General features: G+C 35.7%; 1 protein-coding gene and 1 long non-coding RNA gene across 2 annotated transcripts in view; both read left to right on the forward strand.

The window, feature by feature from the left end:
- The window catches only part of LOC135212983 (uncharacterized), a 77,397-nt gene extending 67,327 nt beyond the window's left edge, over positions 1-10,070 (forward strand). Inside the window, exons 2-4 of the long non-coding RNA XR_010314046.1 lie at positions 776-962; positions 8,149-8,252; positions 10,021-10,070. This is a non-coding gene — a long non-coding RNA (uncharacterized LOC135212983). The remainder of the gene's footprint in view (positions 1-775; positions 963-8,148; positions 8,253-10,020) is intronic.
- LOC135213277 (beta-alanine transporter-like) overlaps positions 1-16,775 on the forward strand; it is a gene marked incomplete in the record, with an annotated part of 366,068 nt that overhangs the window by 110,320 nt on the left and 238,973 nt on the right.

Below are 16,775 nucleotides of genomic sequence, written 5' to 3' on the forward strand. Positions count from 1 at the left end.
GAGAGAGAGAGAGAGAGAGAGAGAAAGAGCTGCCCTTGTGGCTCTCTTTCCTGGTCAGACAGTGTTCGCCAGCAGCATCGTGCAGCAGCGCACTCCTTGCAACTTCATGCTTTGAGGATATGCAATAAGGTTTTCCAAAAGTCCCTCGAGGGAATTGGAAAAACTGATAAAAAGGTGACTCAGAATCATCAGGAGACCATCATTACTCAAAAGATTGTCTAGGTCCTGTGAAGTCACTTTATTTTGCTAAGAAAAGTATTCAAAAGTTTCCCATCATTAAGGGATGGATCAAGTGAACTTGATCAAATATAGAAGAGATGAGGCTGTTCTATTTTATTGTAGTTTGGTTTCCAAGTTATGATTTGACACAGCAAAGTGTTGATGATTAAACTGGAAAAGATTGTCTGCAAATGCTGTGTTTTATCTTTATATTAGTCAAGTAGTCAATCAAGTGATACTGAAGTCGCCAGCTATATGTACTCTCGGATGTATGGATTGTTTACCCATGATTTGATTTAACTGCTACTACTCATGCTGCTGCTACGACGAGTGGTTATTATTATTATTATTATTATTGTTATTATTATTATTATTATTGATTATTATTCGAGACAAACATGCCACATTTATATATATGTAACAATATATTTAAAAATAAATTTTATATCTTTTATAGAAAGCTTTCGGAAAAATTGTTCGGTTGAAAAGGGGACTCGAATTTATTATTATTATTATTATTATTATTATTATTATTATTATATTATTATTATTTCAGAGAGGGAAAGGAAAAAAGAGATGAATAGTAACATGGAAATGAGTACCATTGAGGTTCCAACTGTGGATGGATAAGAGGAAAGAGGACGAGGTCTCCCATACTGAACCGATTTCTTTCCAATATTTCCTGGATCTGGTAGGAACTAGTGGACCCTGGAACTATCTGGTTTTCCTACTTTGTGCTACATGTAAGTATTACAAGCTTTCATTGTTGCCTGTTAGAGGAACAGTGGAAAGCTAACTAAACTTCTTTTTTTTTTCCATCTGTCCCACCTGTGGTGTTTGCGTATGGTAACACTGCGTCCCGGGCTTTAGATAGTTAGTTACGCTGTGCAAGTTTTAGGTAAATAAAAGGATATCTGGGTTCACATTTGCAACTGAAAAAGTGTTTTTTTTGAATAATTTACTGTACACGAATTAGACCGTTAATATTCGAAATAGAATGTTATTATTATTGTTGAATGTAAGCTGAATGTAGCTATCCAAAGCCCGGGACGCAGTGTTACCATACGCAAACACCACAGGCGGTGGACAGATGGAAAAAAACCGAGTATAGTGCCTCTCTTTTTTCTTTTTTTTTAATAGTAAGGTAATTTATTTATTTTCGCAGGTTTTCTAGTTTTATGTAGTTTGTGGTTTGTTGAATATCTGTATAATCTATCTCCAGTTTTGTATGTTGTGCCATGTATGAAGATACTTAATATCAAAAGTCATATCTCTTGATGAAGTATATTTGCAAATCCATAGCTCAAGTATGCATGTACACTAAAACTATAAACAGAGATATATATGAATAGTTATGTAAATATACATCCGTTTGTGTGCATAATTATCCACCTGATAGTCATATCCATTAGGAAATCCCTTTTTCTTAAATTACAGAACAGTAATATTGTACATCATTCCCAATTTCCTTTGCTAATTTCGACTTGTAAAAATGTAAGTAGGTCAATTTGATCTCCATGGGATTACACATGAGATACGAGGGTGGGGAGGTTCTCGTCCACACGGTCGAGCTTTGCTCGACGAACTCTGTTCAGTGTGACGTCAGAAGCGGAGAAACAGCTGATAAGATTGTGACTCCTCCCACTTCTGACGTCGCATCGGGCAAAGCTCGACGTGTGGGCGGGGCTTTAGAGTGATTGACCATGGAGTGCAAAGCATGACTGGAATTAGTATTTTGTTTCCTAATGGGAAAGGTGAGTAAGAATTATAAGGATAACATCATTAAACGTAACCGGGATTGCGTATGGTAGAAACTTAGATTGACAGAGTAAGAAAAAGGAAGATTGACAATGGGAGAACAGCAGGACCTTAGGCATTGAGAAGGTTTGTGGTTCAAGTTGGAGCAAAGGAAAGAAGTTGTGACTTGCTTAGACTAGAGAAAGCGATTATTGAATAATTGGTGGGGGATGCCTTGGAGTGTATTGAGGGTATTTGGTGTAAAGAGCATTTGATTTAAAACAATTATTTAAGCTTCCATGATGAAAGTGGTGCTATTGCTATAACATGCAGGAATGAATGACGCGTAGGGTGTGATACTGCCCTATTTGATTCAGAATAGAAAAAGTCCATAAAAAGAAAACGCTGATTGAAGACCTGATCCTTCTTCTCAGCAACGCACATAAACGATTGGGCAATGTAACCTTGTACGGAAACATAAAACTTTGGATCCTATTGTCAATATACTAGATAATAAATATCCAATGGTTGTCACTTTGGTTGCTTGTCACAGGCGATGAATATTGGTGATAATAAAAACATCATTGCTCGATATTTCTGGCTTCAGTATACAACACTCGGCTCTTCAAACTAACGTGTTTGTTGAACATTCTGTAACAACACAAACCTTTCAGTCCTTTTGAAACTTCTCTTTACTTTTCTTAGTTCAAATAGTATCATCTGCAAACAGTAGCCACTTCACATTTCATTCATAATTGACAATTAGTTACCATCATGTTTAAACACCTACTATTTATTGACCATATATAGAGGCATAATGCGCTATTGTATAAAACCCAGTCGCACACCGAGCTTGGGACTTTCCATTTATTTGTATTTGTTCATTAAGAAGTAAAAGGAGTGGGTAAAAAGGAAATACAGAGAGGAGAGGTTCAACACACACATATATATATGTATGTATATATTTACTACATAATAAATACATAAATACATACATACATATATATATATATATATATATATAAATATATATATATATATATATATATATATATATATATATATATATATGATATATGTATTATGTATTTATGTATTTATGTATGTATGTAAATATATATATATATATATATATATAATATATATATATATATATATATATAATATATATATATACATATATATATATATATATATATATTATATATATTATATATATTATATATCTATATATATATATATGATATATGTATGTATGTATTTATGTATTTATGTATGTATGGTATATATATATATATATATATATATATATATATATATATGATATATGTATGTATGTATTTATGATTTATGTATGGTATGTAAATATATATATATATATATATATATATATATATATATATATATATATATATATATATATATGTGTGTGTGTGTGTGTGTGTGTGTGTGTGTGTTCCACCACTCAGTAGTAGATATGCAGTCAATTTTGTAGTCTTGTCTATTCATTTGCGCGCTTCAAGTCATACCATTTTGTAGATCCTTATTCTTGCCTATGCAAATTTAGGGAAAGATCTTCCTGTCGTGCAGTTATTAAGCCGTTGAAACTTCAGAATATCCAAGTTTGTGCAAATATTATTTTGTCGTGCAGACACGAGGCTTACTTCATACTGTATTTTGTCTTTCTTTATTTTATTTATTTTATTTTCGTTAGTTTTATAGTATTTATGTACATTTTTTTTCTTTTATGTTATTTCTCTTTTAAAGTTTGGTTATATATCTGTCAGTTTCTTCGGCACTGGGCTGCTTTCCTTATCGGGCCTTTGACTGGTAGAATTTGTTACGTGGGAACAAGATGAATGAATACCATGTGTTGTGAAAAGGGGCTGGGTATGAATCAGAGAGTATTTTTTTTAGCACGCTCTATTTGTATTGTCACTGATGTGTATTTTTTTTTTTTTTAATATCATCTTGTTGCTGTCAGTGAAAGAAAACGTAAGTGATGCAGAGAATTTGGGTAAATATGTTTCATACGTCCAGTATGGGTGGGAGAAATCTTTTGGTAACTAAGCTAATTACATTAATGGAATCTGTAGTCGTCCATTGCCCTTTCTATACTCTGTTTTTTTCCATTTGTCCATCCGCCTGTGGTGTTCGCGCATGGCAACACTGCGTCTCGTGCTTAAATAGTTACGTTATGTCTAAATTTTAGGTACATTTGCAACTGAAAAGTGTTTTAATAATTTACTGTATGCGAATTACACCGTTAATATTCGAAATAGGATTAAAACAGAGTATAGTTCGGATATGGGTATAGTGTCATACATAAATCTGTAGCCGAAGAAAATACCTGTTTTCCATACTTTCTCTACCCACTAATATGATATTGGTGTGTTTTATCCCCAAAAACTATGTGTTATTTTACTGTAGTTTTGGAAAAATAATTTTTCTACTAAAGAGAACAGAAGTAAAGAAATAAATAGTAAGAGAACTAAAACTTGTTAAAAACTGTTAACTTGAAACTTTGGTTCTAAAATGACCAGACGTTCAGGCCGACATAAAAGAATAAAAATTTTAAACTAAACTGTGAAAACCTTTTTATGGCAAGTTTCCTTCCAGAAATTTATATAACTATAAAAATAACTAGTTTTCTTGTATTGGGTATTCCTACATTTCAAGAACTTTTAAAAAAATACTGTTAGTGTGTTCCTTCGGCTAAGTAGGAAAAATAATAGTCTTTGTAAAGCAGTTTGGAATTTTTTTTTATTTGAGAGAGAGAGAGAGAGAGAGTGTCAAAACAGCATTCTTAAAATGGAGTATTGAATTTCTTTTGCGTGAGTCATCAAAAGTTAAACCATTAAAATACTAGTTTATAGTGAGTTTATATTATACAATTTACTAAAGATCAAAAAGTTTTTTTTAATAATGTGATATTACTTTATAAGTGTAGCCAATTTATGCAATACTTTTCTATAAGTCTTTTGTAGATATTAAGTAATGTATTTATGTATGTACGTGACGCATAGTTGGAATAAAGGAATCACTTCAATTCAATAGATTCAAAGGAAGGAAGTGAACATAATTAATGTATCAGGAAGCTCACTTTAAACTCACAACTGCCCATAAATTGTTCTTCATGAATAATATACAATGGGCTGTTTTATTTGTCTGTTTTTATTGTGTTGTATGCCTTCACTAGAAAGCAGTTTCATCTAAAGCAGCGTTTCTTAACTTTCCTGTGCAGCGGTATCCCTTTTTATTAAATGTCTCAAGTAGCGGACCCTTATTATGAAAGAACTTCCCTCTTGGGTTTAAAAAATGTTTTCAGGGTATAATATATAGTACTAAAATTGCTACTGATTATTTATTAATGGCTTATCATCAAAAAAATAAATGTTACATTTTGGTTTACCTAAAATAACTTTCACATCATTATTAATTTTTGCAATTTTGCACACAAATTTTAGTGAACTTGACAGCAACGCTTCCTCTACATTATCCTGAGGACCCCTTTGGACATTCGTGGTCCGCGGACCACACTTTAAGAAACACTGATCTAAAGAAAGTAACAGCAGAGAAAAAAAACTCCAACAATTACAACATCATCCATTAATAAACTATGTAATCAGGGAGAGAACGAGTGAAGGGAATCTTAACACCTGTAGCCATTTCATATCCTAGCAACCAGGCCTTATCAGCAGTCTATATTATTTATACATTTGCATGTATAAGAAAATATATATAAGTCACAGCCTACCTACACTTATTGCTACATTTTGTTGTTCTTGAAAGACGTACATTATATGAACTCACTCACTGATGTACAGTATTATGCTAAGATACAAACCTTCTTCCTTCGTCAGATTCTTCGTGAGTCCCTTTCAGACGCTCTCTTACCAGTTCTTAGGAGACACTCCAGACCACTGGTGCCACATCCCTGAGTTAGTCGATGCTAACTGACGGATCTTCAGATTCTTCGTTTTGCCGTTCCTTTTGAGTAAGTCCGCGTTTTTATGTGAGGCTTTGGGGGTATTTCTGTTTTTATGTCATATATTTAATTCATTTTAAGAATGAAAGTCCTAAGAGTCTCTCATGCGTAAAAGTTTAAGTGATGATAAGTAAATGGTCTAGTTATGAATAAGCTGATGTTTCTGGAATGCTAAAAGAACACACAAGATAAATGACAACTATTCCCATTTTGGCGAGTGGGATGTATTTTTATTGTTGTAAAAGAGATATTGTAGATGAAGGCTAGAACGACAAAAAGCTTCCAGAACATCTGCACAGATATTACTTTCCAAATAGTAATGTTTTTTTCCAGCAATGCCACGGGGAAGTACGACGGATGTCTTATGCGCAATCTCAATTACTCCTCTGCTGCTGAACTTGGGTACGAGGAGAGCCTGGGGCAATTGGATGCCCTGACTATAGACGACAGGGAAATCAATGTGTCCAAACGAGAGACTTTAATTTGACTGATTTCCCGTCGACGGTTGTGACCGAGGTAAGTGAATGACTTCAGTACAACGAGAAATGTTCGGTGATAATACAAGTCAAAAATTCGCCGAAGTGTCTTCGGTGCAGTCGAGTTTTCTTGTAAAGAGTAATAATTCTTTATGAAACTCTCAGCCCGCGACCTGTGAAAGTTTTCAACCACAGCCCGTGGAGGCCTATGCTGTTCGACGCACGGTTGTGCTAACTTGAGCCTTCAGTAAAATGAAAATCACTGATGGGGGCGGGGAGGGGGTGCTGCAATTTGTTGTTTGGTGATTGGAGGGGGATGTTCAATATACCAGTTTGCAGCTCTCTAGCCTCAGCAGTTTTTAAGATCCGGGGGCGGGGGCGTACTGAAAGAAGGAATAGCCATGTCAACAGTTTACTTTTTTAGTCAACTAAAAAGTACAAACTTCCCCAGTGATGAGTATTACTGTTCATCGTAAATTTGGAGTTATCATGTCTTTGTGTGTAACTGGTCAAAACGAATTTTAGGTCAAATTTTTCGGTGCTGCTGTAACATCACATCAGTTTTACTAATCAATGAAATTTATCAGTCTGGCAATCAGTCTTGAAATGGTAAAAAATTAGAGTATTTTCAAGTGTTTTGATTCCTTTGTAGTTGTTTTAGCGCTCTCGTAGTTTTTTTTTTTTTTTTTTTTTTGGTATACGGACTCCAGTTCTGCAGTGGTATTTCAGTGGGTACCTTTATTCAGCATAAGCTTTTATTCCTTGACATTTGCCCGAGGACCCAGTTTATGATAAAACTACTTTAATACTGCTATTTCTTTCATATCTAGAAGCTTCTAATTTTGATTAATTTTCTCAGAAAGCGAATCGGAAACCTGACACGTCAAAGACCACCTTCGTTTCCGATTGATTCTTGGACAGATGCTCTCAGGCCCTGCTGTAGTTTTGTATATGTAGTATTTTGGTCGGGGTTTGAGCGAAGATAAAGGTTGTGTATGTTATGCTATTGATTACCATCTTGAAGGAGATTGGCTCAGGTTTCATTTTGAAAAAATAATGACTGCTTTGAGGTAATGCTGAATTGTAATACTACATGACCTTGAATTTTTCTGATGAACAGTTACTTTAGAGACAATACACTTCTAAAACATTATTAAGTAAATATGTTTTAATCTAACTGCTTAATTACCAGTCCTTTCTGTCTAAAACTAAAGAAGATGTAAACTTAACATTGATGAACGCGTATGTGGTAAACTGACCAAACCAGAAGCACAGTCACATCTAACAACGGGCCTGGGATGGTGAGCGGACTTCACTGCAAATCTAGTGTGTGATTGGCCTTCTAACATTAAATGACCGGTAATGACAACCACGATCTAAGGCAAGTGGTGCAAAGACGCAGTGTCAGCGGTTAGCTGAGCTTAAATTATCTTTCTGATTAACCATGTCAAAGTAGCACTAGGAATTGGTGAATTTTGCCAAATTGGAGATAGTGATTTCATGGCAAATACAATCAAAAAACTTTTTTTTTTTTTTTTTTTTTTTTTTTTTTTTTTTTTTTTTTTTTTTTTTTACATCGCAACATCACTGGTATACTTTCTTGGGAAAAGGATTATTTATTATCGGTGAAAGTAGTATTAGTGTTAGTACTCGTAACTCCCACAGCGTAGTCATTAAATCAGACTTAAACTCCTTGGGCTAAGCACAGACATCTTTCGTCTTTCACAGTGGGACCTCGTCTGCAACAGAAGATTCCTATATTCAACCACCTTCTCTGCCAGTTTCTTCGTCAGGTTGTTCACTTCACCTTTCACAGGTTTCATCATTGATGCGTAAGTAAGTTTATGATTATTATTTTTTTCTTTATTTTTACCTCTTCTGCCTCAGGACATATAAAGACTATTTACATCATAAATGTCCATAAACATCTTGACAGTCATCGATATGAAGTAATGCAGAAAATATCAGTTAGGTTTTCTTTTTAAACTAAACATGATCAGTTCTAAACTTGGTGTTTTTGCAGTTCCGTATCATAGTCCTTTTGATGCGCGTTATTAGTTAATCTTAGAAAAAATTGCTAATACGACAGTTATAACTAAAATTGAAGTAAAATTGGGTGGTTAGAACCGCTGGTTAGAAGGTTTGAACAAACTTGTTTTCTGAAAGGGTCATTTCAGATTGGACTGTTTGAGTTTAGAAATTGGGAACGCGCAGCTTACCATTTTATAAAGCTGGATAATTTTCCGAGAAGAATGAAACAAGGTAGAAATACATACTCTGAAACCATGATTAAAACCTGGGGTTGTAAGTGTTTATTCCAGAAATGTTAAAACATTGTCTACAGGAAACATAGAACTTATATTTGTAACAAAATTTAAATATGATTTAATCTTTTTTCAATTGATGTTTGCCGTCTCATTTGAATTGTAACATCTTCCATTTATTGTTCAGAGCTTGTGTAATCTAAGGCAGACATTTAAATAAAATAAAATTAACAGTGTAAGTTCCCTTGGCGTTATCGAAACGGGTTCTTGCAGGTTATCCAAAATGTTGGATTGATTAGAATCTGAGCACTGCATTGTGACAAAACTGACTTGTAAAAAAATTACAATCACTGACCACAAAATTGTACTTTCTACAGTAATGCATTTGTGTCCATAAATTTGATTTGTTCGTTCATTCCGTCAACATTTTTTTCTGTTTTTGTGGGGAATGTAACGTGTGAAGTCTAGTGTCAGTAGCAAGTAGGTTTTGAAAGTTAGCTTTTTGAGGACATGTCAGGTTGACTTGAATCGAGCTGGGCAATGATCTGAGGGAATATGTTCAGACGTATGTTGCTGTGTGAATGCAATGCAGTTAAAGTTCTGAACGTCCCATTTCTGAACGAGACCATAAATATTGCTTCTCTTGCATGCGTGGAATGCAAAAGTAACGGAACCTGGTGTTGATAAAATAAGACACTGTTGTGAGACAAACTCATCTCGAGTAAAATACAGCTTTTCTTACCATACATGAACCAGTGAGTCAAGAGAGATGCTATTTGTATCACATACATACAGTATTAATATTCGTCGCCTGTTTGCGGAAATCGAGCGTAAATGTCTGAATGGACTTTTCATTGTCCAGTGAGCTAGTTATAGGACAGCATCTAGCTAATCCACATTTAATCTTTTACTTCTTGTAAGTAATCGCATATTAATCTTATATTGTTTGCATCACTTAGTCATTCTGCCTGTGGTTCAGTTACATGGTTAGAAAGTTGCTCAGTCTCTGAAATCCTTGTGGGGAATCAGTTGGTTCGTCATTACTTGGGTCATTCAAAAACACTTGTGTGTAAATAAGGTGCACTATGGCACACACAGTCAATGGAGACAATCTGTGATTGGCTTAACCAACAGTCAGTCAGGAGCGTCGTAAGGGACTGGCCTAGACATTAGATGCACAGGTGATGTGAACCTACTATAGTAGCATCATGATTTTATTGATTTTGATATTCAGTCTAATGTTCACATCTATAATCATACCATATAGCCATATTATGAGTATTCTGTGATAAATTTAGCCTTTTATTGTTCCAGTTTTTATTTGTGTACTGAACAGGTTTGGTCGCCGATTGAGTCTGCTAGTGAGCTTGGCTCTGTTCATACCAATCGGCTTTTGGTTGGCAGCAGGCCTCTACCAACTTCGTTATGTATTTAATTCTACGGATCCTCGTTGCCCAGTTTTAATATGTGCTGCTACATGGCGAGCTATGTTTTGTGAGTACTATAGGTTTCTGTTTCTATCTGTTCTAGGATTTACCTAGGTTTGTGTATGATAGTTTGTATTTGACAAGTATGCGTCTTTGATATTTTTGTCACAAATACTTCATTTCTACGCAACTGTATTTGCTTAGAAAGTTTTCCCTTCATCAACTCCATCAGTCCTGGTGACCTAAAACATCCAGTGTCAGATCAGACTTTTCCATCTCTGAAGTCTAGCTTGATCTTTCCTTTCATCCTAAAATTTTCCAAGGATCTCTTACCAGATTACCGTGTATTTGCATATTTCTACTCCATGTTTCCATCTGATTCCCCCTCCCCATAATAGTCGGCATTAAGACTTATAGTGGAGGAGGGTCTGTTCCGGAACGACAGAAATGCCTGACTTTGACAGACAGAGAGGCAAGAAGTTTTGAATAATGTGAGTCGCCTTGGTAGTGGCGCAGATAAAATTTTGACTCGATTCTCTGTGACGGATTCCTCACCCACTCTGAATGGAGAGTTTTTCGTTCTAAGTTAACTATATATATATATATAGATATATATATATATATATATAATATATATATATATATATATATATATATATATATATATACATATTCACTTACACTAGAGCTGCAGCTCTCGAATTTTCATACTTGCATGGGGGTTGTATTACGTAATTCAATTGAGCTACTATTTTATATTATTTTTTTATTGGTGCTTTAATAATTGTTTATGTGCACATTTTATTGTGTAGTTAAGTTTCTGAATACATTCTTTCAGCCTTTATAATGCAAGAAGGTAGTTGTAAACGTCGTCGGCCTTAAGAATGAACTCCTAAATATATACATACATACATACATACAGAGAGAGAGAGAGAGAGAGAGAGAGAGAGAGAGAGAGAGAGTAGGAGTTACAAGGATTAGGATGTCTAGATTTTTTTTGAGCGCCTCAATGGCGTGATCAGTATGGTCTTAATCTGCCACCTCAGTGGCCGGGAAGTTCACTCTCGACGTGGTTCGGAAGTCAAGTAAAGCCGTTGGTACCGTTGCTGAATAACCACTGGTTCCTTGCAACGTAAAAACACCAAACAAACAAACAAACAAAAGACTTTTTTTTTTTCCATCCGAGGAGATCGTTTGCTCACTATCTGTAGTAGCAGGTTTTAATGTTCATTTACGTGTCCTAAAAATTTTGTCTAGTTTTCTTTTAAACTCTTCCACACTGTTGTAGTTTACAACTTCTTGTGACAGTTTATTCCATGTTTTAAATATCTTGTATGTAGCGAAATTCCCACAATGGGATGCGTTGTATCTGTTTAGCTCTAGTTTCCATCAATCATTTCTTGTCTGGTTTTCATTTAACGTACGTAGGTTACTGTCTACTTTTGTTATGCCTTTCAGTATTTTGAATCTTTCTATTAGTTGTACCTCGCAATCGTCGTGTTTCTAAGCCATTCATGTTCAGGCTCCCTAGTCGTCTTTGGTAACGTATTTGCCTGATAGATGGAATTAACTTTTTGGTTCTTGCTTGTACCCCACCTTCTAATCTATTTGTCTTCTTAGTGTGCTGACCAAAATTATACTGCATATTTCAAGATGAGGTGTCAATTAATTGATGTGTAGATCTGCAGCACCGTTTCCTTTTTGTTTCTGTGTTTGAGAGAGAGAGAGAGAGAGAGAGAGAGAGAGAGAGAGAGAGAGAGAGAGAGAGAGAGAGAGAGAGGAAGAGGAATGACACCGCCATGGAACCTAACGTGAAATTCTCGTTTATGTCTTTTTCAGTCAAGTATACAGGTTTACCTTTTTTATTTTTGATGAAAAAGTCAAACGATCTGTATTCTGTAAGAAGAAGGGGTTCACAGTCTCAAAAAAAAAAAAAAAAAAAAAAAAAAAAAACCAAAAAAAAAAAAAAAAAAAAAAAAATTGTGGAACACCCTCTGGGGGAAAGAGCGCTCTTTTCTGTTTAAGCGGGTTTTCACCATAATTGGAAATGTTTCATTTAGACCAGTTATGCAACAGAAATAAGAAAAAATAAGTTTTGCAGATCATTGCAGATGTGATTTTGTTTAATTCATAACTCTTCTTTGTTGGAAATGCATGAAAATCTTATTGAAATGCATGGAAATCTGTGGTTTGGAAATGCATGGAAATCTTGTTGGAAATTGCATTGAGATATTTGTTGGAAATGCATGGAAATGCCCTTTAAAAAGGAGGGAACGACTACTAGTTTGGGAATCCTTGGAGGTGCTTGGGTGGGTGAAAATAGAAATTAGTAAAAGACTGATGCATCCTAACCTAGCTTTCCTTGAACACCTGGAAATAACCAGTAGAAATGGGGGTGAACCCCTCACCTAAATTGAAGTAGTAAGTAACCATGCATCGATGGAAATGCTGGGATGCATCGTAACCTTATCGATCTTTCGTAAATTACATTATCATAGGTGTTAATGGGTCCTATCAGGCCCCTGATGTTAGAGGGGAGTAGCTACTTCCCCCCCCCCCCTGGTCCTCACATTACTTAACCCAACTCCGGGTGTGCTGTAAATCATAGATACAGTACATAGTGCTCTCTGCCCCACACTTATTTTTGTCTTACTTCTTTCAACCCAGAGGGTATTGCCGTCAGTGCAACCTGCAATCATTACTACAGGTTATTTGCAGTGGCCTTTCGACCCCTAACTGCAACCTCGTTTATTCCTTTTACTGTACCTCCTTTCACATTCTCTTCCTGTCGTCCTCCTCCTAACAGTTGTTTCAATAGTGCGACTACGAGGTTTTCATTCCTGTTACACCTTCAAACTTACCTACTCTAATTTCCCTTCCAATGCTGAATGACCTCATAGATTCCAGCGATTGGCCTTTGGCTTAGTATATTCGATTCCTGACCTTCTCCAACATACCTTGTGGGTGGCCTTATATTATTAGACGAGGAGGGTTAAGGGTAAACCCAAATATTACATGGAAATGAATGTCCAATTCTTCAGAAGCACATGAAAAATTAATAGAAAAATTGTATTTAATATTTTAGATTCCTTATTAGGTAACCGCCGTTTCGAGAACCTTTATGCCGCCAATACTGCATTTTAAAGAATACAAAGTTGTTTAAAGTTTTCATTAATTTTGTTACCCCAGGTATTTTATGGAAAATTGTCCCTCTAGAGCTGGGAAGAAGTATTATCACCGAAGGGAAAGATTGGAACAGCCGTTATTTCAAAACTCACTTTCACTCCCTTTCAACAAGATGCTTAAATAATATATATCAAAAATTAAATATAGAAAACACAAGGGTACAATATTGTATTCCAGTACCCCATAACACAGTCGGGAGAGAAATCATAAAAACAACCCTGTAAAATTGTCTGAAGATATTGATGTTTATGCTATTGGTTGCTTGGATTGGGATTCTTGCTAAATCGGTGAAAATGGTCGTTCGTTTGGTAAACGCAAAAATGAATACATTTCAGCACGTAAATTGTGGGATAATTAGGTATAGCTCTATAGCGAGGCACTCCTGAGAAAGGGATCATGGAATAAATCTTAAACATTTTCCCGTTGTATATTAATTGCTTAGACTGATCCACCAGATGATGCATTGAAGACTCCCCTCACTTAGTTAAATAACACCATAAATGGGAACTTGGGCATTGATGAAAATGATATAAGTAAGAAATTTGTAAATGTGCTGGTATTCATAATTTTAGAAATATACTACATAGTTGATTCTAAGTCATAATTTACAACTAAATCACGGTTGGCACTTGAGCTAAAGGCTCCAGTTCTTCCGCCAAGAAAGTCTGGAAGAACTTAAGAATTGAAGGGCCCAACAACCGGTTTAAATAGGTTTACTTTCTGTAAAAAAAATTTCATCGTTTTTCGCCTTTTGTTAATTAAATTGTAATATTTATTTTATGGTTTCCCGCTTTACCTTGTTAATTGAATTGTATATTATACTTCATTTTAGTGATCAAGTCCACAGCAGTTGGACGAAAGCTGGAAGCTCTGTGCTTGTATATATAATACGTATATATGTTTTGTGAACGGATTTCATTGTGGACTTTACATAACGTTATATATTGTATATGTGTGTAGTATATATGTATGGTATGGTGTCTTGGACAGTTCGCTACTGGACCGTTCGTACCTGGACATTTCGTTACCGGACATTCACTACTGGACAGCTCGTTACTAGGACCCTTTGCTACTAGGACAATACGCTGCCTGTGTAATTATCTAAATACTGAATACCTCTTAATGTAATTATACCATCCATCTGTCTGGTTTCATTTACAAACCATCAGTTTCCCAAATTACTTAAATACCTTGTTATTGGGGATCATACCTTCTATCCTTCTTATTTCATTGACCATCCATCAAGTCCTTTCTTTAAAAAAGCTATTGAACCCTTAGTCAGTAGTCAGTCAAGATGCCCAGGACGATTACACCCAGTAGAAAACAAATCAAGTTTAGTGGATGATTAGAGTGATATATATGATAAACAAAAGTAAAATAGTGACGGAACAAAACAATATTAGATTAGATTAGATTATAAAATTTTTGGCACATAGCCAAGCGCCGGAGCCGAGGGGCCATTCAGAGCATATTTATCTTTAAGAATAAAAGTCACTGTCGTACAAACAAACATACACAACCGATCTAACATACAAATCATTCATTCATAAAACCAACAAGAACCTAAAACATTAAGAGAAAATTACAATTCATAAAAAAGACCAATATTTTTTTAAAATGTCATAATTTGCTCTGCCTGAGCACCTTCACCTAAAATATCGCCAAGAGACTTACTTGCCAGCAAACAAGCTCTACGATTGTTTTCAAAAAGAGGGCACTCCACCAAAATAGCACCACAGTCAAAATCCACATGACAAGTGGAACAGCGAGGAACCTGCCTATCCACTCCACTCATCATTAGATACCCGTGAGTATATTTAGTGTGGCCAATACGTAATCTAGCTAAAACTATCTCAGACCTTCTATCCATCCGGCTATGAGGCCAAGGATGAACAGAAGGCCTAATCGATTTTTCAATTTAAGATTATTATCTAAAGTAGACCAGTGGGCCTGCCCACTGGTCTCTACAATAAAATCGAATGGTACTTTTAAAATCAGATACAGGGACGCCCATGTTGGAAATGTGCCTAAGCCTAGTTGCAGCCTTAGCAGCAGCGTCGGCTCGCTCATTCCCACAATTCCAACATGGGACGGAGCCCAACAAAACCTAACAGAAAATCTTCTATTAATGAAAAGATAAAACCAATCTTGTACTTCTTGCACTAAAGGGTGGCAAGAGACTAGCTTTTAGAGAAGATAAAACACTCAAAGAGTCGGTAAAAATGGTAAAAACCTTGTTAGTACAAGAACTATAAAAAATATAATTTTAGAGCAGTCAAAACTGCCAGCAGTTCAGCTGTAAAAACAGAAGAATAGAAGGAAGCTTCTTTTTAATGATATTACCACTAGTCACTACAGAGCAACCAACACCATCAGAACCCTTCGAGCCATCAGTATATATATGATGAGAATTACCATGTTCGGAAGCATGGTCCAAAAAACTTGCCCTCAACTAGTCACCAGAACTGTTGCTCCTGCTGTCCCTAATTGGGCAGATTTCTAGGCATGGTCTATTCCAAGGAGGAAACTTTGAGGGCGAAATTTCAGCTACTGCAGGGGGAAGTAATCCCACCTCCCTGGCAGAGCTTGCTAGTCGGACCTCAAGCGGCTTTGGCAGTCTCGGTCTATTTGGGCTCTGTCAGTTGGTTCTCTAACGAACTTATAGTTAGGGTTTAGCTTGACGTAAGTATTCTTGATATGGCTCTCAAGCCTAATTCCTCCCTACGGATAAATAGTGGGGGAAAACCCGACTCAATATATAGGCTTTCTACTGGTGAAGTTCTATAGGCTCCCGTACAAATACGTAAAGCCATATTATGGACAACATCTAATTTCTGCAGTGTTGTCTTGCACGCAACCATAAACTTGGCAACCATAATCAATTTTGCTTAGGCTAAAACCTGGTACATCCTCAAAAGGGTAATTCGATCTGCCCCCCAGTTAAAATTAGCTACAACTTTAAGAATATTAAGTCGAAGCTTCACGTTACATACAACTTCATTAACATGTTGAATAAAAGTTAATTTTTTATCAAATGTAACACCTAGATACTTAATGCTACTTCATAGGTAAAAATCGAATCGTTTAAAAACAGCGTAGGGATCTCTTCCACTCTTCTTAATCGACCAAAAATCGTATAGCTTTGGTTTTTTTCTGGTGAAAAATTTGAACCCTTAGCACTGGCCCATGATGTTGAAGCATTAATAGCAGTCTGGATCATTTGACAAGCTTCAACAGCTGTGGACTTACTACAGATTATTGCATAATCATCAGCAAAGGCCAGACCATGCACCCCCAACAGGAACTTGTTCTAGTAGACCGTTTACAGCTACATTAAAGAGTGTTGGACTAAGGACGCTTCCCTGAGGTAACCCTCACTCTTACTTTCAGGTAACGTTTCTGACAAAAAATCTTTAAGACAATAAAACAAATTACCCACAACACCCCACTCTACAAGTTTGCAAAAGGATACCCCCTC

This window comes from Macrobrachium nipponense, chromosome 42, assembly GCF_015104395.2.
Source record: "Macrobrachium nipponense isolate FS-2020 chromosome 42, ASM1510439v2, whole genome shotgun sequence".
Taxonomy (NCBI): Eukaryota; Metazoa; Arthropoda; class Malacostraca; order Decapoda; family Palaemonidae; genus Macrobrachium; species Macrobrachium nipponense.